The 27,713-nt window shown below is 44.8% G+C and overlaps 1 protein-coding gene and 1 long non-coding RNA gene across 3 annotated transcripts in view; one reads left to right on the top strand and one right to left on the bottom strand.

The window, feature by feature from the left end:
• The window catches only part of KIF6 (kinesin family member 6), a 403,702-nt gene that overhangs the window by 330,160 nt on the left and 45,829 nt on the right, over positions 1–27,713 (top strand). The gene's annotated exons all lie outside the window — the stretch shown is intronic.
• LOC309608276 lies at positions 1,616–25,893 on the bottom strand. Its single transcript, XR_014232776.1, has 2 exons — positions 19,822–25,893; positions 1,616–19,501 (listed from the first exon to the last, which is right to left on the bottom strand). It is a non-coding gene; the product is annotated as an uncharacterized lncRNA (long non-coding RNA).

Genomic DNA, 27,713 nt, shown 5'->3' with positions numbered 1-27,713 from the left:
ATTCAGAATGTTGAAATTCCAAGACGTGCAGTTATTGGAGTGACAGCCCATAACCAGTACAACTGATGTCTTCATAGAATTGATTGAATGTTTGCTGTCATACTTTGGAGATCAAACAACAACAACAAAAAAAATGATTTGAGCAAGCTGGAGGCCTGTGGAGTATATTAACTGGCAAGGGGTAACACTAATAATTGTCACATATAAAGAAGGAAGCAGTGATTTGGTCAGAATGCCAGGAAAAAAAAAAAAAAAAAGATGGATGGCTGCCTCCCAAGAGTCCTGACAGGGTGGTCTTACCTTAGTGAATGAAACAACGTCCAGGATCTGGCCTTGCTGGGTGGACTCAGGAAGGCTGTCCAATGCCAATCAAACTCACCATAAACCAGAGAGGCAATCTATTAATTTTCCATGGAGGATGTTCTTTTATAGACAGGAACTCTTAAACTGCCTCCATCCAGGGCCCCTTCTCCCAGGGAGAAAAGTAGATTCGTTATTGGAAGGTTAGTAAATAAGCATCCCCAAGCACAAAGGGAGTCAAAACAAGGAGAAGAGTTTTGACAGATAGGTTCCCACAGTCACGATGAAGCCACACCAGGCGTCCACCGCCCACGGGAGCGAATATCCCCACAGCAATTCAGGCAGCCTCCAGCCCGACCACCCCTCTTCTGTGCACAATACACTTTTCTCCAGAAAAGATAGAAACTATTTGTTAGGTTTCTACTTACTAAACTATAATTATATTCCCCCCTCCTGCCTCTCGAGGGTGAACCCCAAGTCACTTTGCTTCAGGTCATAGGAATAATCAGTTTTACTTTGGCCCCCTGGATTTTCAGACATAGAAACCCAGTTGAGCTAGCTCAGGCCTAGGATGCATGCATGGTGATGAATCTCCCTGAGATACAGCCATGAGATCTGAGAGGCCTCCAAGCTGGAACGGGAGCCAGAGCCAGGACCCGGGGTGGGGGTAGGGGGGTCATCGGGAGCCAGCGCGGCTCCAGAGCCCAGCACACTCCCCGTGCCTCCCTCGGGGCCTCTTGCTACCTCTGTGCACATCTGCTCTTGCAACCTGCTGGCCCTGCTGACCCTGGGTCCTGCTTGCTCATGGCTTTGGTCTGCTCTGGCCCCAGCTGTACCTGAAAGCATCCTTTAACTCTGTTCCCAAGGTAACAAGCTAATTATTTGCTTGTTTCTTAGCTCAAAGTTATGAGAAAGAGAACTTGACTGGCCCGATTTATCTTTTCTAGGCCTTCAGGACAGCTGCTGATGGCGAGCTTAAGAATGTGCTGTCTTTGAGTCAGAAATGCACCTCTGGTCCAGGCAGATGTGGCCAGGGAGGAAGAGAGGTCTTGTGTTTCAGAAAGTGTCCACCTAGGCAAAAGAGGGTGTGACAGGGGAGGTTTCTGTTTTATAAACAGGATGGGTAGAGCAGGCACAATGACTGACATCTTGTATTCTCTCAGTTCTATCTCACGGGTGTGAAGATTTTTGCCAGTTCAACTCTTTTTTTTTTTTTTTTTTTTTTATAATGAGGCATAGTTATTTGTGGAATTGTTGGTGGGGGAATATTGTTGGAGAGAAGGAATCCAGTGAAGTTGCTTCTGGCTAATAGACATTTTTTTAAATATATATTTATTTATTTATTTATTTTTGGCTGTGTTGGGTCTTCGTTTCTGTGCGAGGGCTTTCTCCAGTTGCGGTGAGCGGGGGCCACTCTTCATCGCGGTGCGCAGGCCTCTCACTATCGTGGCCTCTCCTGTTGCGGAGCACAGGCTCCAGATGCGCAGGCTCAGTAGTTGTGGCGCACGGGCTTAGTTGCTTCGCGGCATGTGGGATCCTCCCAGGCCAGGGCTCGAACCCGTGTCCCCTGCATTGGCAGGCAGATTCCCAACCACTGCGCCACCAGGGAAGCCCCAGTTCAACTCTTATAAGGCGACATCAATTCCTTTATTTCTAGGTTCTCCAGGAAGCATCTTGCCCTTGTCCCTTTGTTTTACCAATAATAATAGTGACTAGTCTTTGTAAAGTGCATTATAATATATAGGGATTTTATTTATTTTTATCTCATCAAATTCGTTGATCTTTTCTTTTACAACTTCCTCCAGTGCTTTTGTACTTAGAAAGGGTCATTGTAACAGCAATAATGATGGATTGTTCATTGCCTGGTATTTGTTTAATGCTTTCCTAAATTTTCTTATAGTTTTTTTTTATTGTTGTATTTTTCACACTCAACTCATTTGGGATTTATTGTGGAATGCGGTATAAGCTGAGGCTCTAAGTTGAATATTTTTCAAACAACCAATTTTCCCAACACCTATTTCATTTAATGAAATGCCTTAAAATAAAATTTCTTCTCATAGGAGAGTCATTTCAGATTTTCAGAAGGCAGCTGATGCATTCTAATCTCATCACAGCAGTAATATACATTCTTGACATGATAATTTTCATACAAGTATCTCAAAAATAAGCTTCCCAGCAGATACTATTATCTAGAGATCAGAATAACCCTGCAGAAAAGTGCCAACTTTTATGTAAACCAGGAAGCTCACAGATGGGGAACAGTAGGCGTGTATCTGTACATGGGTGGTCCCTGCAGGCTCTGTCGGCACCCTCTGAAAGGAAGGAGATGGTCTTTAAATAACAGCAGCACAAGCTGGGCTCACCTTACTCATTTGCCAGGGGAAGATAGTTGGTACCGTATTTTCTCACTTCCAAGGAGAAAGAGTGTATTTCGTTTTCTTACATTGATTAAAAAGGGGGAATAATGGTAGCTAAGGCGGAAATGAGAGTAGGGGCTTTGTCAGTGATGCTGTACAGGGAAGAGCTGAAAACAGCAGGTTTGCTGTGTCCACTGTCTACCACCCTGAAATCACTGATGAGCCCGCCTGCTGAAAAGTACCGTGTTTCAAAAACACAGCACACACAAGAGTGGGACTATCCCCTCCCCGCAGTGGCCGTTCTGCTCTGGGTGGAGATGGCCACGGTTTGGTGTTGGCCTCATGTAGTAACAGGACTCCGTGGACCAGCCCCGCTCTCTAATGGATGGTCTGCACCACAACTTACTTAAGCCTAAAACATACACGTGCAGCTCCACAGCAAGGCATGCTAGTTACAGCACAGGCCTTCAGAGGAGGCAATGAAACACCACGCAGAGACATTCGTGCAGCCGCCGGCACTCTGTGCTCCCCTTCTGGCAGGTATACGGCTGCCGTTCAGGCAGCAGGGAAGCTCCCTCCCTTGCACATCTAGGCTACATCACTAATCAGGCATATCATGAACAAAAGCCCAACCCCAGGCAGCTGCCTGAGCAAATCTGAAAGGGGGCCCAGTGGCAGGGCAACCAGAGTGAGTGCCACAGGGACTCCCCAAAGTCTGGTATCAATGTTTGGTCAGGGCTGGGGTTGCCCAAAAGGACTGGGAGTAAACAGAGACGTATGCAGCCAACCATCGTGTGTCTAAGCACAGATTTTGGGCCACTAAGAGTCAAAGAGATCGAGTCCACTCCAAACATGAGTGCTCCTTTGAGGTAGATGCCTAGAAGTAGAACTGGGGAGAACAACAGCAGATATGCATTTTTAATTTTCATGAGTACTCCCCAGTTGCCTTTGCAAAAGTGTTTCATAAGTTTATATTCGCATCAGTGTGTGACAGTACCCATTCCTCTGCATCCTTGCTTTTACATCATAATATCAGTCATTTCAGGCTTTGCCAGTTGGAGAGCAAAAAATGGTATTTCTTTATTGTCTTAATTTGCATTTCACTGACAGCCGGTGGAAGTGAGTGCTTTTCCATGTGTCTCATATCCTTTGCCCATTGGTTGGTTGAATTTCTCTTTTTGATTTGTAGGAGCACTTAGTATCCTCTGGATATTGGGCCTTTCTCCATGGAATATTTGGCAGATGTTTTCTACCAGTCTGTCACTTGTTTTAATTTTCTCTTAAGATTTTTGGAAGAACCCTAGAACAGTTGCTTCTCTCTAATTTTTAAAAATTTCTTTGGATAAGACTAATCTGTCTGCTCTTTTTTTGAAGTTGTCCACAAGTCCCGCAAGTTGGGAGTTATCAATCCTGACTCACCATAACTCTGCCCCAAAGATGTCCAAGATAACTTTGGTCATACTGCACAGATCTCACTGAAACATATATGGGTTAAAATTGAACATGATGATGATTGCAGATCATTGTCTTTTGGCCACTAGCCACTACATGAATGCATGACTCCTGCATACAGATGTTTAAACCTTTTAGCAGACCACAAATCTGGCAATCTTACTGCTGAAAACATAAGCTTTGTAATGAGGTAAAAACTGATTTTATTAACTTAATCTTTATTGAAGACATCTTTAATGATGCCTGAATATTTTAAAAACTTAATCGTGTTTTGCAAAACAACCTATTAACACATGTTTAGGCAATACTGAAATCTAGAAAACCTGCTAATAAATAATTGGAATGTCACACTACCTGGTAACTCATTAGCAAATACTAGGGTCCTTGGGTACTCCCTTTGTTGGAAGACAAAAGCAAATAATTAAGGAATGAGTACAGAAATGGGTAAAGTGCCAGGTAAACTTAATAGACAAGGGACATCAAAGACGTAAAGTTTATTAATTGCCTGCACCTGTAATCCAAAGCAAGGCCAGGTCTATGTTTGAAGGTAGTGAAACAACGTATTCAGTGTATTCCTGCAGAGGTGTCTTGTAAAACGGAAAAGCTGTGTCATGGAGAGGAGTCATGAAGGGTCTAGCTTCACCTCACCCCTGGTGAGGTAACTGGGACACAACCTTCATTAACTCCCATTACAGAGGTGATGTCACATGCAAAAAGGGGCCCAACACCTGGAAGGCCGGATGGTGCGATGGTGACTCCGTAGTCAGCACTCAATGGGACAATAATGGCAGTACCTCTCTTCTGCTGCTACTGGGGGCAGAGGATGAACTGCAGAGGAAGGAGGTCAGAGTCAGGGTTGACTCAAACTGCTGCCAAAGGCAAAAAGCTGTTCAGCTGCTAAAGTAGAATCCAAGGACACTGATTCCGAAAGAGAGAACTCCATCGAACAGAAGGGTCTGGTGGAGAGGGAGGAAGTTGGCCACCTTTAAATTAGAATTCTGGGTGATTAGTAGCAAAGATTGCATTCTAAAGGTGAATATCCCCAAGCCACAGCTCCAGTCAATTCCTCCTCACTCAGAAACCTCTGAGGTCTGCCCATTGCCAACCAAAAATGTTCATGCCCCTTTAGCCTTTCTAAATTCTTATCCATGTCGATATAATTATATTAAATTCATATACTTATATGAAGGATTGGGTTGCTTGTCTTAAAAAAAAAAAAGAGAGAGAGAGAGATAAAAAGCATATCATGGGGTCTTCCCTGGTGGCACAGTGGTTGGGAATCTGCCTGCCAATGCAGGGGACACGGGTTCGAGCCCTGGTCTGGGAAGATCTCACATGCTGCAGAGCAGCTAAGCCCATGTGCTATAGCTACTGAGCCTGTGCTCTAGAGCCCATGAGCCACAATACTGAGCCCGCGTGCCACAACTACTGAAGCCCGCGCACCTAGAGCCTGTGCTCCGCAGCTAGAGAAGCCACCACAGTGAGAAGCCCACGCGCTACAAGGAAGAGTAGCCCCCGCTCACCACAACTAGAGAAAGCCCACGTGCAGCAACGAAGGCCCAACACAGCCAAAAATAAAATAAATAAATAAATAAATTTATTTTTTAAAAAAGCATATTATGTACATTTCTCTGCATCCTACTTTTCACTGTATCCTGAATTTCATATACATATGAATATACATATAAAATCCCTCCACATCAGCTGGGGTAGTTATATTTCATTCCATTTAATAGTTGCATAATATTCTATAGAATGATTGTGTCACATATTTTTCTATCATTTTCCAGTTAACGGGTATTTTCCTTATTCCATTTTTCTGCCATACAATGTGCTGCAATAAACACCCATGCACATATATTCTTTTATACTGGTCCTTTTACTTCAATGGAAACTTTTCCTGTAAAGGACCAGATAGTAAATATTTTAGGCTTTGTGGGCTTCCTATGGTCTCTGTTGCATATTCTTCTTCTTTTTTTTTTTTTTACAACTCTATAAAAATGTAAAAACCATTCTTAGGTCACAGTCCAAAGCCATACAAAAACAGACCACAGGACAGACTGGCTTGCCAGCCCTAGTTTGCCAATCCTTGGAATAGAGTCCTAGGAGTAGGATTTCTTCCTGAGAGTATTATAATTTTTGCTGCTTTCTTGAATGGAATATTGTTCCATTACCTGGGATAGAAAAAAATCTGTTTAAAAAAATAGATTTTTCTTGTACCCAGTCATCCTACCAAATTCTCTTTTCAATTTTAGTGGGCTTTTTCTTGCTATAGTTTCTTGCATTTTCTAGAAATGAAATCATATTCATCACAAAAGAAAAATCTTTTTCCAGTATTTGCACTTAGTATTTTATTTTCTTGTCTTATGGCATTCATTAGAGCTTCTGAATCACTATTAGCTAATAACAGTAACAGCCTTTCCTTTCTCGTTCCCAAGTTTAATGAAAATGGCTTAAGATTACATAATTTAGAATGACAAAAGACATCACATGCATGTGATAAATATTGCCATACATCACCCAAGTCCAGGCTGTTAGAATTTCTGTAGTATGAATTTGATATGAGGCAGAGCCACAGTGCTCTAGACACGGGACCAGAAAGGCAGGTAATGGAGAGATTCAGTGTTTGAGAATTGGCCTGCTTGGTAGGTCAGAGGATCAGGAAGGCACAAATGTCTGAGGTTTGATAAGGAATTAAATACAGCATAAATAGATCAGCTAATGAGCTGGGTGAAGGAGAGAGATGCCTGCTCTTATGATGAAAAAAGAAAATGAAGCAAATATTATGGATGAGATTTTTCAGCCCTAACTGTACAACTGGCTAAGTGAGAAGGACATAGTCTTAAAATTAAAAAAACAAAACAGAAACAAGCAAACAAACAAAAAAACAGTGTGAGTTTCCAGTTCTGGACAAGGTAACCACACTCCATCCTGTCTGTCCTACTGAAGGCAACTATAAACCATGGACAGAACACATGGAGCAGCTATCTGAGAATTCCAAAAAGTAAGTGGTAGCAGGCAACTCAGGGAAGGAGACCAGAATTCAAAGTGCCATCAAATTGGCACTCCCAGAGAATCTTCTAGTAGCAGAGAAGCAGCAGCCAAACAGAAGCCTAAAACTCTGATGGAGGAGACTCCTCCATTCTGGACAGAGGAACTGTGGTACCAATAACATAGGAAGACTTCCCACTGCTCTTTCCTCTCTGTCCTCCCACTACTTGGTCTGAGATGCAGAAACAGTCATGGGAGTTTCATGGCAGCATTGAGGAGTCCAGGAGCCAGGCCTCAGAAAGTCATAATGTGTCAGGTAGATCACAGAGAGAAGGAGATCAAGACAGTAATTCCATAAAGTTGTTTATATTAACTACAGGGCTCACCTTCAAGCTGAGCATGCACGGATCTAAAGAGCATGCCAAAGGTTTTGACAATCCTGCTATAAGATAGACCAGCGCCCAAGTCCCATACTGGCCACTGGGTAGCACACACATGGAACAAATCTGAAAAGCACTGCAGAGCCTTTGAAAACGGAGCCAACATTGGAACCACAGTCCAAAGAAGGCTTACTGGAATTTGTGACCTGAACCTAACCAGATTGATTGTCTGCTGAAACAGACAAACAAACAAAAATCAGTAGTCTCCTTAGGATTTAAACAAGACCTTGAAAATGTTCAGGATGTGATCCAAAATTACTTAGCATAAGAAGAACCAAGAAAATCTCAACTCACAAGGGAAAAGACAATAAGTAAATACCAGCCCTAACATAGCACAGTGTTAAAACTATCAGACAGGGACTTCCCTGGTGGTCCAGTGGGTAAGACTCTGAGCTCCCAATGCGAGGGGCCTGGGTTCGATCCCTGGTCGTGGGACTAGATCCCGCATGCATGCTGCACCTAAAGATCCCACGTGCCGCAACTAAGACCCAGTGCAGCCAAAATAAATAAATAAATATTATTTTTTAAAAAAAACTATCAGACAAAGACTTAAAGCAGCTCCTAAAACCATGCTTCAAGAATTAAGGAAAAAAACTCTTGAAACAAACCAAAGATATATGATGGCAAATAAGCACATGCAAAGATATTCAACATCATTAGTTGTTAGAGAAAGGTAAATTAAAACAATGATGAGATATCACTATACCTTTATTGAAATAGATTTAAAAAATTTTTTTAAACTGACAATACCAAGTGCTAGCAAGGATGTGGAACAACTGGAACTCATACATTGAGAATGCAAAATGGTAAAGACACTTTGGAAAAAACTTTGGCAGTTTCTTATGAAGTTACACATAGATATATGATACAACACAGCTATTTACCCTAGAGATATTAAAACTTATGTTCACACAAAAACTTGTAGACAGATGTGTATAGCAGTCCTCTTCATAATTGGCAAAAACTGGAAATAACCCAAATGTCTTTTGTTGAGTGAATGGCTCAACTACATAAAATAGAATACTACTCAGCAATAAAAAGAACAAACTACTGATACAAATGACAACATACAAAACCTCAGACGCATTGTGCTCATAAACTTGTACACAACCTAATTCCACTTATATGACATTCTGAAAAAGACAACTATAGTGATAATGAGCAGGAGTGGAGGAGAGTGTGAATCCAACAGGGCAGGTTGAGGGAGTTTTATGAAGTAATAGAACTTTCGGAAATCCTGATTGCGTTGGTGGTTACACAAATCTATGTATGTGTTAAATCTCATAGAATTGTCCATGCCTGCATACACGCACTCACAGCCAATCAATTTTACTGTATGCTGATTTAAAAAATAAAATTTAAAATAAAACAGGATGAGTCCACAAGAAAAGAAGATGGAAGGGAATATTAAACAACATATCTCAGCTATAATTTTGAAATGAATCTTAGGTAGAGGACAGAAATTGTTTTAAATTTCTCTAGGAAGTGTGCCTTAGGCAATTGTGTGTAAGTTAAGGGTACAAGATTTGGTAAATTATTTCAGGCTGAACACAGTAGGAACCTTTACTACAGTTTTTCCACAGTTCGGGCAGGGCTGTCAAGAGTGAAAGAGTAGGAAATTGAGGGCGTCTATGATCAGGAATATTGGCAGAAACTCTAGGTCTTGTGATTTATTCATTTGGCGATTATTATGCATCTATTAACTCCAGGGTTCTGTGGGGGACACACAAATCCCTAGGAGAGAGTCCCAGCCTCGGGATACTTATACGCTGGTTGAGAAGATAGGACAAAGGCGATTCGTGGGGTTTGGGTCCTGCGGTTACTCTGTAGAGTCCCTGATAAAACAGTCAGGGCTTCTCAGCCAGGCCTTGGTGGTGGAGTAACAGGTCACCACAAATAAGTGTCCAGTAAAAGATCTGGGGACATCTGACCAGAGATAATCATCTATAATGCAATTTCCCCTTCTATGGTCATCCCAGCAAAATCTATGGGTTTCTTAAATGTGCCTCTGGAGACTTTCTGTTCTCTGTCCCAGTTAAAGACAGTTTGCTTATCTTTTCGTCTCTCTCCACATAACAGTATCTCACCAAGCTGCCCCCAGCCAGGGATGTCTTTCCCTGACTTCCTAGTTTGCTGCAAGGTTCTACCAGGCACGGCACAGGGTGAGTAAAGGAGAATGCATTGTTCCCATTGTTCTAGCTTGAGTCCTTGAAGCGGCTTGAATCCCTCATGCTTCCACATGGTGTCTGCCTCTGCCGGGGTTGGTCAAAGTGGCATTTACCATCATAGCAACACATTACCACCTCTCCAGTGCTCCAAATGAAAGCTGATCTCCATGAAGAAGTGTTAAGGAGCTTCTGATATCAGAGCTTCATTCCCAAGGTGTCACCTCAAAGAGGGAAACTGAGGCCGCAAGAGAGAGTAGCTCGCCCCAACATGCAGAATGTGAGCCAAGGTCTGGGAAATCTGCTGTCTATTAAAATGTGGTCAGTAGAAAACTAGGGGCTAGTAGGCCAGAAAATAAACCTGGCCCCCCAGTACCAGCCAGACCGATAAGAAATCAGGCAGCGGACTGGCTGGAATATTTAATTTCCTCTGCCTCTCTCTTTGCTGGCTTGGTAGCCAGAGAATTAGCTGTTTGTAAGAGACTATATTAAGCGCAGGCAGTACTAATCTTTTTCAGACAAGGAGGATGAAGAACAAGAAATAAAGGATAGAGCAGATGCTGTCAGAGCCCCACCCGTATCCCCGATGCATATCGTGTGTGCACCTAGCGCAGTCTCACCTGCCAGCAGCTTCCAGTCTCTCTGAGAGCCTTCTCTGACCATCCAAGAGATGCGTGTGGGGCAGGCTAGTGCCAGGGAATTAATGTCCCCCAGGAGGCCTCACCCAGTGGCTATTAAAACCTGGTATATACACACCCCACCTCCCTCACCCCCATCAGGGACAACTCGGAGGCATGTGTCCTTCACTCGCCCTCAGAGGTCCCCAGTGGGCCTCAGCTGCACTTGCCCACAGTGGAACTGGCTGGCTAGTGCCCGCTTTACTGGCTACTTTCTCTCTCTGTCTCACTTCCCCACTTTCTTATCAGTTTGTCCAGGGATCACTTCCCAAATAAGCTACTTGTACTAGGGTCTGCTTCTGGAAGACACCTCACTAACATAGGGGTCACCATAACTCAAATGGTGAAGGGAAGACAGAGAAAACTGGGAGCGGGATTATGCAGCCTGGATCTGAGAGAATTGAAGTGAGTGGAGAAGCCACAGGCAGGCCTCGGAGCCCTTCCACAGCTTCCTAGATGTCACGATGTCAATACTGGTAATGTCACACTCTTAGGAATCAGGGGTGCTCCGTTTGCCATCCAGATACTTAGTTGTTCTTTTCCTGCTGTGCACGCAAGATCTTATGTCATTTGTGACATCATGCGAGAAGGTGTCATCCATCCATTGGATGAGCACAGTTGGTGATTTCCTAAGATCCAGATAAAAACCACCAATTCCACTGAATGCCCCCTCATGGCTAAAATAACAACCCACGAAGGATCACTGACTTTAGTCTGCTGCCACGTAATCCACAAAGAACAGATTTCTGCGATTCTGTGGTAGGGAAGGTCATTACCTCCAGCCTGTTGTCTCCAGCAGACAACATCCTAAGGCTCAGAGCAAAGTCCCCACAGAATCCATGTGTCACACATCGTCACTCTTCACTGATACCCTTGACTGTGAAGAGAAAAGATTACAAATATTCATCATCGTGAAGAAGGAGTCAGATCTGTTTCCAGTGACAGGTCAGCATCAAAATCTTTTTACCTGAACCCGGATGGATTCATACGCTTCTCCCCACATCCCACTCCCCTTCCTCTCCACACGCTCACTCAGCTCCTCCAAAGCAAGAGCTATTTCAAGTGGAGGGCTTTCGGGATGAGAAACAGTCCTCAGATTCCTCTCCTAATTCCTTGGCCGATTTTTGGGCCTCCTGATGCCGGCCAAATCTAGATCAGGTGTGTTTGTTTTGGACCCCATGAGGCCGGGCCAACATGGCCAGCCTAGAGCTGTCTGCAAAATATTAGCTTTTGATATTTTTAAGAAGGGTGAAAAAGAACAGATTTAAGCAGATTCTGTTTCTTCAGCAGTTTGTGAGTTCGGATCAGCATCCAGGCCGCGTTTGAGAGAAGGCCATCCTTTTCCAGTTTGCACGGCTCCTTGCCTCTCGCCCGCCCTTAGAAGCCACCATTCCTGTCCCTGGACGGGCACAGCATTAGAGGAAGCTGCTCCCCGGGAGTCTCACACATCCCTGGCCTCACCAGCCTCCTTTTTATTTCCAAATGATTATGGCCAGAGTCCCCGCTGGCTTTACTGCTGTATATTCATCCACTTGTCTCGAAAAAAGTCCCCAGACTGTTCCCGTGAGGGTCTCCAGGGGCTGCCTCCTGACGGCTCTGGAGCGCGTGCCTGGGGTTCCTCCCCCGGCTTCGTCTTCCTCTGCACTGCAGGGGCTGCCATTTGCTGGGCCCCCCGCCCTCTGACGGTGGCACTGCTGGTGGCCACTGCTCCAGCCTCAGGGACCCTGCTCCCCTGGCTACCGCCCCACACTGGGCCGGGCAGACTTTTACAAGACTTTGCCAAAGGTTTGAGGCTAATGGAAAGCCCCATTTTTTTTTTTTTTAAAGAAATACCACAGTTTATTGACGACTACACATATTTTGTTACAAGTTGAAGCTACATGCCTTCCAGAAATCAAAAGCAACAGCAGGTGTGTGCATTGATGCTTCAGAGAGTAGCTTATCTAAAAGCTACGTCTGGCAGTGGGGCTCTTGGAGGGCCCTGACCCAGCGGCTCCAGAGACTTCTTCGTGGAGGCCTCCACATCCCCTTATCCAGGCGCTCCAAGGAGCAATCTGCTTTCAACTCCAGGCCCAACTGCCTCTTTAAATATTCACTCTCTCCAGGCCATTGTCTGCATCATAGCATGACAAATAGTTCATAGCAGTTTGTTTTCCCAAACTGACCTATTGTCTTTTTTTTTTTAATTTTATTGAAGTGTAGTTGATGTACAATGTTGTGTTAATTTCTGCTGTACAGCAAAGTGATTCAGTTATACATATATATATATATTCTTTTCCATATTCTTTTCTATTATGGTTTATCATAGGATATTGAATATAGTTCCCTGTGCTATACAGTAGGACCTTGTTGTTTATCCATCCTATGTATAATAGTTTACATCTGCTAATCCCAAACTCCCAATACTTCCCTCCCCACCCCCCTCCCCCTTGGCAATCACAAGTCTGTTCTCTGTGTCTTTGAGTCTGTTTCTGTTTCATAGTTATGTTCACTTGTGTCGTATTTTAGATTCCACATATAAGTGATATTATATGGTATTTGTCTTTCTGACTTATTTCACTTAGTATGATAATCTCTAGGTCCATCCACGTTGCTGCAAATGGTATTATTTCATTCTTTTTAATGGTTGAGTAATATTCCATTGTATTTATATACCACACCTTCTTTATCCAGTCACCTGTCAATGGACATTTAGGTTGTTTCCATGTCTTGGCTATTGTAAGTAGTGGTGCTGTGAACATAGGGGTGCATGTATCTTTTCAAATTATAATTTTGTCTGTATATATGCCCAGGAGTAGAATTGCTGGATCATATGGCAACTCTATTTTTAGTTTTTTCAGGAATCTCCATATTGTTTTCCATAGTGGGTGCACCAATTTATATTCCCACCAACAGTGTAAGAGGGTTCCCTTTTCTCCACACCCTCTCCAGCATTTATTATTTGTAGACATTTTAATGACAGTCATTCCAACAGGTGTGAGGTGGTACCTCATTGTAGTTTTGATCTGCATTTCTCTAATAATTGTGATGATGAGCATCTTTCAATGCGCCTAATGGCCATCTGTATTTCTTCTTTGGAGAGATGTCTATTTTGGTATTCTGCCCATTTTTCGATTGGGTTGTTTGTCTTTTTGTTATTGAATTGTACGAGCTGTTTGTATATTTTGGAAATTAAGCCCTTATCAGTCACATCATATGCAAATATTTTCTCCCAGTCCGTAGGTTGTCTTTTCATTTTGTTTATGGTTTCCTTTGCTGTACAAAATGAACTATTGTCTTAAATGACACAAGTATGTCACTAGTACAGGTGGGCTGCACCCAGCAACCAGCTCCTTGTCATATCTTTCCTCAAAAGCAGTGTTTCTCAATGGGGATGCCACCGGCCCGTTGAGACAGGCAGTTCTTTATTGTGCAGGACCAGGCCCAGCTCACTGAATACCAATAGTGTCTTTCTCGTTATTACAATCACTAGTCAGTACCTGGAGGAGAGCCTCCATTCTCATACAAGATGAGGACAAGATTAAAGCCTGCATGTCCATCCCACCACTGTCTTTCCTCTGCTCCCAAAGTGCCAGAGCAAGTGCTTGGACAAGTACACATACCCACACCATCTGTATTAGTCAAAGTTCTCCAAAGAAACAGAACCAGTAGGATATTTGTGGGTAGATAGATAGATAGATGGGGAAAGATTGGTTTATTTTAAGGAATTTACTCATGTGATTGTGGAGGCTGGCAGAATTCGAATTCTGCAGGACAATCTGCAGGCTGGAGACCCAGGGAAGAGTTGAGGTTGCAGCTCAAGCCCCCGGGCAGTCTGGAACTCCTTCTTCCTCAGGAAACCTCAGTCTCTTTTCTCTTAAAGCCTTCAACTGATTAGGTGAGGCCCATCTACACCCTGGAGAATAGTCTGCTTTATTCAAAGTCTGCTGATGTAAATCTTAATCACATCTAAAAGCAACATCTAGTTGTTTGGCCAAACATCTGAGCACCAGACCCTAGCCAAGTCGACCCATAAAAGTAACCATCACATTGTCCAAACACAAACACTACTTTTTAGGCGTAAGACAATCTCCATGGAGATTTAGAAAAAAAAAAAATTCGCTAGCTGTACAGGCACATAGTTCTGCTAAAGAAACACCCAATCTGTGTTTCTGAACACAGAACACCAAATGGAACACCTGACTCTTATCGTGAAGCACCTGTATTTGGGTTATTTCATGTGTAGAGCCTCCCCGAGAATGGTGGAGCTGAACCTTACATGTAGAGACTCAAATGGTCCATTAAAGTTGTTAGATTATCTCAAACAGAGCTGTGTTTGCCTCAAAGATAATATTCAGACTCTCCCATAGAAGGCAGAAGCTGCTCCTAATTCTGAGAATTTTAATCTTCCCCAGTTCAAAGAATGTGAAGGTCTGCTTTCCTCCTGGCACCCATTGGGCTGTTGAAGCAGCTGACCACCAATATACTCCATGAGCTGAGAGGAAAGTAGCTTCTGCTGAAATGAGGCTTCTCATCAGTTGCTGTGCCCTGAGATGTGCACTGTCGTGTCTTCTAATTTATAGAGTACAGTTATTCATCTATCCCCAGACACGAGGGATTTGAATATCCTGTGATAGGAAAAGTCATAATTAAGGATTAAGGCTTTTTGTGAAAAATAAGACTGAGTTTGTGAGTAAACCTATGAAAGGCCCTGCAAACATTTTTTTTTTAAGTCCATTTGGATTTTTTTTTTAATTTACTTATTTATTTATTTACTTTTGGCTGTGTTGGGTCTTCGTTTCTGTGCGAGGGCTTTCTTTAGTTGCGGCGAGCGGGGGCCACTCTTCATCGCGGTGCGCGGGCCTCTCACTATCGCGGCCTCTCTTGTTGCGGAGCACAGGCTCCAGACGCGCAGGCTCAGTAGTTGTGGCTCACGGGCCTAGTTGCTACGCGGCATGTGGGATCTTCCCAGACCAGGGCTCGAACCCGTGTCCCCTGCATTGGCAGGCAGATTCTCAACCACTGCGCCACCAGAGAAGCCCCAAACATTTTTATATTCACCAAAACAAAACACTAAAGCGAGTACGCTAAAGAACGCACAACACCTAATTCATCTTCAGTCTGTCGCGATGGGTTCTGTATATTTGACTTCCACTCACCATTCCTTATACACTGAAAAAACTTCAGGATCTCTCTCCCCTAAAGTTTCAGCATGAAGCTGGTAAATTATTTCTGCTTTTGTGTATGATGGCAGTTCCTTCTCTGCGCCTGTTTCCTTCCCTCTGAGTGTTCACCTCCTTTCCGATGTTCTCACCCGGAGTTGCTGACTCTGCTGAGACGCAGCACCAAACCCGGGGCCGTCAGCCCCACTGACACGTGTCCTGACCCCCGTCCCCTTCCTCGCCCTCCTGATGAATGAAGAAGTGTAGTTCTCAGGCTGGGGGGACTCCCCCTTCCGCTTCCTTCATCTCTCCCAAAACTTTGCCGCAAAAGCCTCCATCCTGGTTTTGTGATCTGCTTTGCCTGCTTTTTCTAGTCCTAACTCCCTGGGTTCCGCTTATCCCCCAAATGACCAGCTTTTAACTACTGGGACTGAAATCTGTACAGAAATAGAGACGTGTACGGTAGAACTTCATGAAGGCAGAGTTCAAGTTCAGGGATGGGAACCACGTTCTTGCTAAAGACCATCCTCTGCAAAATGGCCGGCAAGCCCTCTCCGCCGCTCGCCCCCGCCCCCTCCTTGCTGGGAATATTTAGCCACCACAGAAACCTCAGGGGAAAGAGCTCTAGTGCTATTTTCTGGAAAATAAAACAAAATAAAAGGATGAGGGTAGGAATGATTTCAGGCTCTGAAAATAGAGCCATTACCACCACCATTTCAAGCAAGCTTATTAAAAAGTCATTTAGTTACACTTGCAGAAATCAGTCCTATTTACCATCATAAAGGAATATGAAAGACCCCATTACTAATGAAAGTGATGGTGAACTTGAGGCTGAGTAACCGATCCAAAGGCAGGGGTGTAGTCCGTGCGGTCCTACATTTGTAAAAAGTTGGAGTTGGACTCAGTGGCTGCCGAAGCCCCGAGTTGGGACTGTTGCAGGGACATTGCGCCCACTGGGGGATAGAGCACCTCCATTCAGTCCACTGGGCCCAAGGAAACGAGTTAATTTAGACCTTAGATGGCTTTCAGGAAAGGGAACGGGGGAAAATGCAGATGTCATATCATATGTGAACATAACCAAGGGCTTAGAAACAATGGCGGTGGGTTTGTTTTCTCCTGTCCTCCATGCAGTATTATTTGTAATTCAACCCCCCCCATAATAATTACTCTTACTATTACCACCACCAACGCTACCCCACTTTGTGCCCCTACAATGTGCCAGGCACTGTGCTGGGTGGTCGATGTATATCTTGTCTAATTCTTGTAACAACCTTACCAGAGTGGTGTTATCACCCAATTTTAGTGAAGAAACTGAAACTCAACGGGATGAAGTGGCCCAAGGTCACTCACAGGTAGTCACTGGCAATCCCAACTCGCCTCCTCCCAAAGCCCGTGTTCTTTCCACTCTTCCAGGCCCAGGGTTCCCGCTGCCATTTCTGCTGCCAGTTTCCACAGCCCTCCTACTGAGTGAGTCTTCACCGCTGTTCGGTGCTCTTGGAAGGCCAACCACCCTTCTCTGGCTTCCCACTTCCACCACCATTTCCCAGTCTTCCCAGTGGCTCCTTCCCTTAAGTTTAGCCCCCATTGGCTCCCCTGGGTGATTCTCCCGAACTGCACTAATAGATCCCAGCCCCCTGCCCCCAGCCCCGTGACTGCAGAGACAGAGCACAGGAGCCCTCGTGGATTACACGAGGGCTTGGCCCATTGCACGAGAAAGAAGCAACAGGTGTAGCAGCACATAAACAATGACTTTTGAACCTGGAAGCTGAAACCATTTCCGTATGATTTTGTCTTTTATTTACAAACTCACTGACACGTTTCCCCTAATCTCCAGCCTCTTCAGATGGAGAACAATTCCCACATCAAGAAGCACTCCGTGTAAGGCAGCTATTTCACACGCCAGCTGGCAGTCTGACCAGCAGTGAACCTGAACCGGGGCATGTTTCTTTCCATTGACTTTTTTTTAAGCCCTAGCTAATTTTTAAAACTAAATGAATAGAACCAAGCTTTATCTTGGAGTGAGAGAGTTTATTATTTATATCAAAGAGCAATGTAAAACTCACTAGTTTCATGTTAATCCATCTAAAAACTACGTACATTGCCAAATCAAACATCTTAGTGCTTGGGGGGTATTTTATATTCCTTAGGTGAACCCTGCCCTCTACCTCCACAGTCAATGAGGGGCCCATACAAACTAGCCTCCAGCATGAGCAGGGGACACTGGGAATAGGTGGAATATACCTGCGCCCCCATCCTGGAGCAGGGGAGCCTTGAATGTGCCCAGGCACCTCTGAGAGTGTCCTGTGCTACCCCTGGGGCTGCAGGGATGGAGGTCAGAGGCCATGCTGCACGGGCCCTCCCCTCGCCCCAAATAGCATCCCTGGCAACCAGAGCCATGTCTTCAGATGGAAAGAAGGATTGTGATGTACACCTACTCCTCCAGGGCAGGTCTTGGAAGCTAGTTATATTCCTCCCTTGCTGAGATAAGAACTTCCAAACATCTAAAGTAACATCTTTTGAATGGATGCCAACACAATCATGAATCCTCAGCTCCCTGAGATGTTTAGTATTTAACAATTCATGCTGGTTGCTGAGCTGAAAATTTTCCTTATGCTTACCTACTTGCACATTTGTTTGAGCTTTTAACAAATGCACTTATTTACTTAATTCTCTGAATATGTTTACGGAATATTATCACATACTGGAATAGTGATATCAATAAGCTCCTTAGCTTAATTAAGCGTATACAATAGCCAAATGCCTAAGCTTCAGACAGAATGTGCTAATCTTGTATGATTATTATGATTACTTGGGTAACCAGAATGAATATCCCATAGGAAAAGAATTGGGTCTCCCAGACATGGTATAATTTGGTCATATTTTATAAATGAGAGCATCCTCCAAAATACGATCATCATATACCATCCTAGTGATAAGAAAGTAGCCCAGACTGCTGTCTGGTGTTTTCATCCCGAGCTGAAATGCTCATCAATTACAGGGCACATCCTCTTCTACAAGGGAGGACCAAGGTGATGGGGTGTCCTGGTGAAAAGCCCCATGAGGGTAATCAAAGCAAGTTACAATACGTTTTTCTTAAAATTATTGATATCTTCAGAATGAGCTGCATTTTCCTCTCTGTGTGACTTAATAATGTTACCAAATATGATATTAAATGGAAGAAGAAGCTTGAATTCTGGAGAACTGAAATAACATTTTGGAATGAGAAGGCTTAAAAACATTTGCCCAGCATTTAGACCATTTCTGGTCTCCCACTCTGTGCTCTGTCACTGGACCTTTGTCTCTAGGGAATCCAGGAAAGACTTGTCTTCTTCTGCGCCTAGGGAGGGCTGTAGACGTCCCACATGCTTCCCCCAGCCCAGGCCAGTGGAAAGCTCTTGGGTTGCTGCTGCTGTTCTGGGCTCCCTGTGACTCTCCATCCTCCATCCTCCCCCCTTCTCAGTCATGTTCCTGAGCAAAAACAGAGGTCTGCCAAATAAACTGAAACACTACCCATTGCCCCCAGCCTATCATTGAGACCCAGATTGTGAGTATTTTCCGTCGTCGCACATGTGGCAGGTGCCCGAGCACAATTTTCAGCATGCTACATTAGCATCACATTTCCCTCTCTGGGAAGCATATTGCAGTGGGTCTTTAAATTTTCATTTCTTTTTATAAATATAAACAAATGTACTTTTACATAAACCATAAATCATACACACTTATTGATGTGTGATTTTATTTTCATCTTGCTTGGCTCTCACCTCCTTACCCATTTCATCCACCACACCACTTCCATCCGCAGCTAACCCATTGTAACAGCTTTGTAGATTCCCATTCACATCACCTCCACACTCATATAAGCGTGTATATGGGTGCGCGTGTGCTCACACACACACATACACACACACACACAATTATACACATACACATATATGGAAGGCTCTTGCCATTGTTTGACCAAACAGGATTATTTATGCCCTTTTCTTTTCCCACTGTCTTCTTTTTTTTTTTTTTTTTAATTTATTTATTTATTTATATTTATTTTTTGGCTGTGTTGGGTCTTCGTTTCTGTGCGAGGGCTTTCTCTAGTTGCGGCAAGCGGGGGCCACTCTTCATCGCGGTGCGCGGGCCTCTCACTGTCGCGGCCTCTCTTGTTGCGGAGCACAGGCTCCAGACGCGCAGGCTCAGTGGTTGTGGCTCACGGGCTTAGTCGCTCCGCGGCATGTGGGATCTTCCCAGACCAGGGCTCGAACCCGTGTCCCCTGCATTGGCAGGCAGATTCTTAACCACTGCACCACCAGGGAAGCCCCCACTGTCTTCTTTGCTTCCTTTTTTCTCCTTTCCTGCTGTGTTGAATTGTTAAAATGTTGGCATTCCCTCTCTGCAATCCTCTCCCCTGCATTTTTTTTTTTTGATTCTCTATTGATTTGGCTGCTATAGTACATATTTCTATTCTTCTAGAGTTAAAAAGTAAGTGTAACAATGTCTGTAGTTATTCCAAATCCATCCTCCTCCACCCACATCCAGGGCTGTAGCTTGTTTTAACTCCCCGTTGGACAGTCTCTCACCTTAGCTCCAGTGTTATTACTGCTTAAAGTTTTAGTTTTCACACATACATGCACACACACACACAGGGTGTTTATGGTAGCTACTTAAATATTTTTACGTAAGCACTCTACTTTTTTATGTTCATCATTGTTTCTTTATCCTCCATATTTCTCTGTGTTTTTCTTCTTGCTGATCATCATAATAATGATTTACACTTGTCTAGTTCTTATTATATGCCATGCACTCTTCCAAGCACTTTACGTATGTGACCTAATTCGGTCCTCTCAACAGATGCTGTCATTATCCCTGTTTTGCAGATGAGGAAACTGAGGCACACTGACATTCATAACTTACCCGAATTTGCCCAGCAAGTGGCCCGGCTGGTCTGCTGACCAGGGAGCCTGACTCCAGAGTCCATGCTCTCTTGCTTGGCTGCCTCTCAGTGAGTCCTTTCGGAGACGGGGGCGGGGGAGTGGTGGTGAAAGCTTAGTCCTCTTATGATGGGAAATGACTTTTTTTTTAAACAAATTTATTTATTTTATTTATTTAATTTTGGCTGTGTTGGGTCTTTGTCGCTGTGTGCGGGCTTTCTCTAGTTGCGGCGAGCGGGGACTACTCTTCATTGTGATGCGCGGGCTTCTCATTGCGGTGGCTTCTCTTGTTGCGGAGCAGGGGCTCTAGGTGCGCGGGCTTCAGTAGTTGTGGCACGAGGGCTCAGTAGTTGTGGCTCGCGGGCTCTAGAGCACAGGCTCAATAGTTGTGGCACACGGGCTTAGTTGCTCCGTGGCATGTGGGATCTTCCTGGACCAGGGCACAAACCTGTGTCCCCTGCATTGGCAGGCGGATTCTTAACCACTGCGCCACCAGGGAAGCCTGGGAAGTGACTTTATAGTGTCCTCACCTATGAATGATAGTTGGACTGTGTATAAATTTCAGGTTGACAGTTATTTCCCTCCATTGTCTCCAGGACCTATTGCTGTCACTGGGGCCGGGGCTGTTGTCTAAGTTGGTCTTTGCAGGTCCCCTGGAAGCTGATAATAGTGGCTCTTTTTCCCTGAAGTTATACAGTTTCACTATGATATGTCCAGGGGTAGATTTATTTTTATTTATCCTGCTCAATGCTCAGAGTGCACTGTCAATCCAAGGGCTTATGTTTTTTTCAATTCTGGAAAATCTCAACTGCTATCTTTTCAAATATTGCTTCTTCACCATTGCCTCATTCCCTTTTTCTAGGACTCTTATTAGGCAAATGATGAAACCTCTCAATCTCTTCTCCGTGACTCTTAACTGCTCTTTCCATTTTTACCTCTTGCTTTCTGTGCTGTGTTTGGGATGAGTTTTTCTATATTAGCTTCCAGTTCACTAATTCACCCTTAAAATATGTCCAGTCTGGGGTTTAGTCCCTTATTCCTTCTATCTTTTTGTTTGTTTGTTTCAGTGATTCTAGTTCTCATTTCAAAATTTCTTTCCTATCCACCTATTCTTATTTCATTTGTACCTATTTGCTGCATGGTTTCGTATTCCTTTCAAAGATAACTTATGCCTGCATTCATCTCTTTGAGTATTCTCAACATGCTTATTTTGAAGTCTGTCTTGGGAGTGTAGACTGGCACAGTCTTGATGGAGAACAGCACCTCAAATTCAATATATCGATCTGCTGAGACCCAACAAAGGAGTTTTCTCACAGACTTAACCAGACTACGTGTTCGAGGATGGCCATCACAGTGCTATTTCTGTTAGTGGGAATGGGGGGCGATCTAGTTGTTCCAGCCTCAGGAAAGGGAAGTAAAATTTGGGGGTACACAGTATGGAATGTATGTAGCAGTTATAAACTGAGAACGAGACGCACATACAGCAAAACTGGTAGATGTCAGAAACACAGTGCTGATAAATTAGTAGGAAACAGAATGAGCTCTGTAGCACCATATTACTTCCATAGCTTACAAATTGCCCAGAAAACTTATAACGCAGATGTAAGAGTACATACAATAAAAGGGTATGCATCAAACCAGTTAGAATGTGTGCCTGTTAGAAGAAGCGGGGCACAGGAATAGGGGTGGGGCATGAGGCACGGGGATAAAAATGCACACACACTGGCACTCACACACACGTGCACGCGTGCATGCGGCTTTGCCCAGACTGACAAGGATGGTGTGCAGTAAACTGAAGAGTATGGTTAATTCAGCCCTCTGTGCTTCTGCATCAATAAATGTCTTTTTCTGCCTGTCCAGAAAACTACTTTTTCATCTATAACAAATTCAGGTCCCAACTACTGGTTTTGCTATCTTTTTTTAGCATTAAATTTTTTTTTTATTAATTAATTTATTTATTTATTTTTGGCTGTGTTGGGTCTTCGTTTCTGTGCGAGGGCTTTCTCTAGTTGCGGCGAGCGGGGGCCACTCTTCATCGCGGTGCGTGGGCCTCTCACTATCGCGGCCTCTCTTGTTGTGGAGCACAGGCTCCAGACACGCAGGCTCAGTAGTTGTGGCTCACGGGCCCAGTTGCTCCGCGGCATGTGGGATCTTCCCAGACCAGGGCTCGAACCCGTGACCCCTGCATTGGCAGGCAGATTCTCAACCACTGCGCCACCAGGGAAGCCCTAGCATTAGATTTATTCATATATTTTAGCGTTTTGGTGGGCAGGTTCGTTTTTAATGAAAACCATTTCATTTCTTTCTCTTTCTCCCTGTGCCTTTGTGCTCATCCCTCTCTGTCTGACAGACCCTCCAGGCCCCCAGTACAGAAGCAGCTCTAAGAAGGACAATTTGGAGCAACTGCTCCCGGCAGTACTGGGACAGGGCTGTGGCCGACCTGGTCAGAGTCAGTGGGCAGCTCGGCTTAACAAGCAGAGAGGCTGAGTTTGCCCTTTCTTCCACCTTGGGCTTGCAGTGGGCGTGACCCAAGCCCCAGGCGACATCAGGCAGCACTTGTTTTCCTCCGTCCCCTTTCACTCACAGGCTGGGTGGTGGGGAGGCTATCCTCACCCTGCAGCTTCCAACCATGTCTTGCACTTTCAACCTCCTTCCTGCCTCTGGACCAGAGCCCCGAGGCTGAAGGCTTAAGCTCCACTTTCCATTTTGCATCTCTGTCCTGCTCCTGGTCTTCAGAAATACGTCTTGTAATCTAACCCAGCAAAGTCGTCTCGATATTCTCTTTTTTAATTTTACTCGCCATTGCTATGGTGGGAAGAGGTGGTTCTTGCCTCAATAGATTCTCAAATTACACAAACAAGTTTAGATAAAGCCTGATGAAATATTTATTAGCAAGGAGGAGATGAATGTGCCTGATTTTAAGGCTTCAAATGATTTATGTACTCGTTTCTTGGAAATTCATCTAAGGATTGCATGCTTAATTTATGCTAGGCCCATTCTTTTTACAGATAGCCTTACAAACAGCTTAGGGAATCCAGCCTTTGGGAATCACAATCCTCTATTTAGAGCACAGGGAAACTGGTTTCTATGTCATAGCCACAATCGATGCTCCAAATTCAGAACCACTAACTAGACCTTCCCTTTCAAAGAGGCCCCTCAGGCAGGAAACATTCTGTGTGTTCTCCCCACACCCCAATCCTGCTACTGAAGTTTATTTTCATTTGATTTTCCCGGGATACAATAGTAGTATATAGTCAAATAGAAGAAGAGATTTTTACCTGGGTCCAAAGCCCTTGGTAATTATTACCTAGGATCCTGGACTCTAGTATGATTAGAACTCGGTCTCCCCCCAGCCTTACTCCCCCATTCAAGCCCTCCTTCCAACCCCTGCCCCAAACCAATGTATACCTGGCCTCCTCCACCATCTTGCTCCAACAGCTCTCTGTGACTTGAAATATTTATTAGCAAGGAGGAGATGAATGTGCCTGATTTTAAGGGCCCAGCTCTCTGGGCCTTTCCTAATGGCCCCCTTAACCCCCTGCTCTCTTCGAAACCCACTCAAGTCTCACCTTTAGTAATGTTGCCTTTCCTAATGCCACTAACCCACCTTTTCCTCCTCTGAACTTCCCTCTACCACTGATCGACATTTAGCCCTTTGCCCTTCAGGGCCTGTCATCTTATGAACATAGTATCCTTCCAATATGTCCATAAGTACCTTGATGCCTAAAGCTGGTGTCATGTGTCACAGATGCTGGTACGTTATCTCTTGATCCACCCACGAGTCTTGAGATACAGTAAAGCAGGTATTATCACAGTTATATTATTATTCCTATTTTTCAAATGCTAAAATTGAGGCTTAGAGATGTTCAGTAACCTGCCCTACTAGGAAGTAGCAGAGCTGGAATTTGAACTTAATTCTCTCTACCTACACACCTGTAATTACTTTCTGGTATAATCAAAACGGCAAAGAGGTCTGCTTCATCTCAAGCCCAACTCCAAGTGACTGGTTATCGCTGCCCAAAGTACTGGGTTGAAGAGCCAAACTCAGGCTCAGCAGGAAAGCAAACCATCCACGATGGAAGGGCAAGGTCAACCGTGGGTTCAGCTTTTTAAAGGAAGAGCATGCAGGCCACCTGTTTGCCATCCCCCATATCATGCTAACTTTCTTGAACTAGGATGGAGTCTTCTATTAGTTTGTAGGTTCCATAGCACTTAGAACATAGTGCTTAACATAGGGTGGAGGAGCAATTAATAGGTATTGCTTGACAGTAACATCAACATCCTCAATAAGGCACCGCATCGTGGAAGCTGCACAAACAGCTTGCAACAGCTGTACCAAGGGAGAATAAGTGAAGGGCTCTGCTCTGGACCAGCTAAACAGCTTTCACTTGGTGAACGATTTCAAACTCACATGCGTGCAAAATAAAGTGTGAAGCTTGAGGAAAATTGTTTTATCCAGAAAACTATCACTGTAAAGAAATGAGTTTTGCTTCTGCATGATGATAATACCTCTCATATGCACTACCAGTTGGTGCATACCTTGCACGCAGGTGTTTTTAAAGGTCATGCCTCTCCTCTGGAGCTCAGTGTACCCCTGCACCCCTTGCTGCCACCTCCACTCTTGTCAAGTAATGAATCCAAAAGCAAGAGAAGGTGTTTCCAGCATGTACTGTTGTAAGTTACGGGAGGCAAAATTACTAATTACCACCATTCTCCTACAAGCAGAGCTCTCCTCTCCTCCCCGGCTTTCCTCCCAGACCCTCTCCTGCCTCGGACTGGGAGTTCTCTGTTTCCGTCTCATCTCTTTTCCATACCTCGGGACAGGGATGTGTCCAGGAACCCAGGCCAAAAGTAGCAAATTTATCACCGTGCTAATGACAGCGAGCCGCATGCTGAGTGAATTCTGCAATCCCCCTCAACTCCTTCTTTTGCCAAGACCTATGGAGCTGCAAGATCCAGCCGATTACAGAGACTGTTACCTTCACATGAAGAATGGCTCTGTTGGAAAATGCAACTAGGTATCAGCCATAAGGCTATTTTTAGAAGCTTGTTTGGGAAGATCTCAAAAACAAAAAATGCCATGTGGTGGGAGATGTTAGCCAATTGGCCAAAATTGAGCATCACTGAACAGATTTTCCACCTACCTTCATCAATATGCGGCTTTCTAACGACCCACCTCACGACCCCTAGGGATGGCTCACTGTTCTGGGAATAGGTGTCTATGTTTGTGGAGTTTATAGAACTCTCAGTCCTGGTGGCAAAACCCCCCTCTTTATTTTCATGAGCAGTATTTCCCAGGCTGGATCTGTGGAGAATGCTTCACCCTGTTCTTCCAAAATAGCCTCCCCAGGGCTTGGGAAGGGGAGCCTGGTCACTCCGGTAGGAACAGGGGAAGCCACAACACACTAGGCTGAGCACCTATGGGAGGCACATAGCTGGGGAGGCGCATGGTCAGGGAGGCCAGCCGTCGAGGACACTCTTTGGCGGCGAGGCTTGTTGTCGGGGAGGTAGTTTCCAGGGGGGCAGGCAGCCCGTGTGGGCTCTAAAGGAGCAGGCCACTGTCCAGTCTCATTAGGAGGGTGGTACCCAGGCACGTTAGAGGCTCGTGGCACCTGCGCCAGATACCCAGGAAACCAGCCAGGCGCCACAGCAGCATTGGTGCTCCATACTGTGGGCGTGAGAAAGCCCTCGATGACCTCCTCGAAACCGAGAGAGGTGTCTAAATGGGCCACTGCATTCGCCACAGCACTATCTCCTTTTATTTGAAGACTGTGTGTGCCGTGCTTCTTTAAAAATCAAGTCAACAATGTTTGAGGCAGACTGGAGGCTCAGCCCAGCACCACCCCTGTGCCCCCAACTTGTTGACTCTGCTGGTGCAGACAGTAGGGTCACGTGGGGAAGAGTGGGGAAGAGAGCCCACCTCTGGCCGTGGCTGGGCTGGGTTTCAGGTCCTGGTGGCCCCAGGCTCATCCAATACTCATCCTTGGGCTAGGTTTCCACCTCCTCACCCCCTTCCAACACATTCCCTAAGTTCTCACTCGCCCCCGCTTGGAATTAGGGTGCAATGATTGCTTCCACCCAGTCCTTGGCTCCCTCTGTGCTTAGTCCTCTCCAGGGGGGACATGTGGAAGGCAGAGCAGACTTGCACAGTGACACACCAGGAGACAGTGGCCTCTGAGGTGGAGCTGAAAGAACTGGGGATGTTTAACCCAGAGAGGACACATCTAAGTGGAGAAACCATAGCACCCTCAAATGTGTAAAGGGGTCTCACTGCCCATGAGAGAGGATCCTTTTTCTGTGCTGTTCCAGAGAACACACCAGGTCCAAATAGGAAAATTCCAAGGAATCAGGTGTCAGTAGCACATCAGCAATTCCTTATATACAATTTAACCAGTGGAACAGCCTGGGTACATATAAATCAGAGGTGAAATGACCATTTCATTCTGTAGAGGGGACTCCTAAATTGTGTGGGAAATTAAACTGAATGACCTCTGCCATCCCTCCCAATCATAATATTCTACGAGTGCCCTAGAACTTTTGGGGAGTGACAAGGTCTCCTGTGACTGCTTCATTGGAAACTCAGTTCAGGTGTAGCCTTTGAGGCATAGAATGTACTGTATATGAGGAAAGGAAGCAATGAAGTTCCCAGGCTTTCTCAGAATCCCCCAGTGTCCTGATCATATCTCCCAAATGGGACGTGCAATACAGACAGCGCTGTTGTTTTAACAAGTGTGCTGAACGCTTGGACATAAACAAACCCCAGGGCTGCTGTTGCAGCCATGCCTCAAGCACGGCATCACGGAGTTTCAGAGATGGAGGAAGCCTGGAGGTCATTTGGTCCCAGCTCCTACCCAGGGCAGGAATTCTCCATCTAACAACCCAACAGATGGCTGCCCAGCTTCTGCTTGAGCATTTTCAGGAAGGGGCTCACTGCTCTGCCAGGAGATTTAGTCCATTTTGAGACAACTTAATCCACGTGGAGACAATCCTCATTGTGAGCTGTTTCTTCCTCGTATTGAGCCCCAAGTCTGCCTTCATTCGACTTGACTTTTACCCTCAGCAGTAGGACAAAAATAAATCTGTTCTCTCATCCATATAACACTGTTTAGATTTTTAAAGACAGCCATTGTCTCCATAACTCCAAATATTTTTTTTTTCCTGTCTAAAAGTCTCCAGTCACCTTAACCATTTCTCACATGGCGTGGTTTGCAAGCCCTCACCATCCCAGTTACCATCTTCTAAGTATTTTCTATTTTACTAATGTTCCTTAC

The sequence above is a fragment of the Balaenoptera borealis genome (genome assembly GCF_965194805.1).
Source record: "Balaenoptera borealis genome assembly, chromosome: 12".
Lineage (NCBI taxonomy): Eukaryota > Metazoa > Chordata > Mammalia > Artiodactyla > Balaenopteridae > Balaenoptera > Balaenoptera borealis.
The sequence above is the reverse complement of the archived record's forward strand: the minus strand, read 5'-3'. Positions and strand labels throughout refer to the sequence as shown.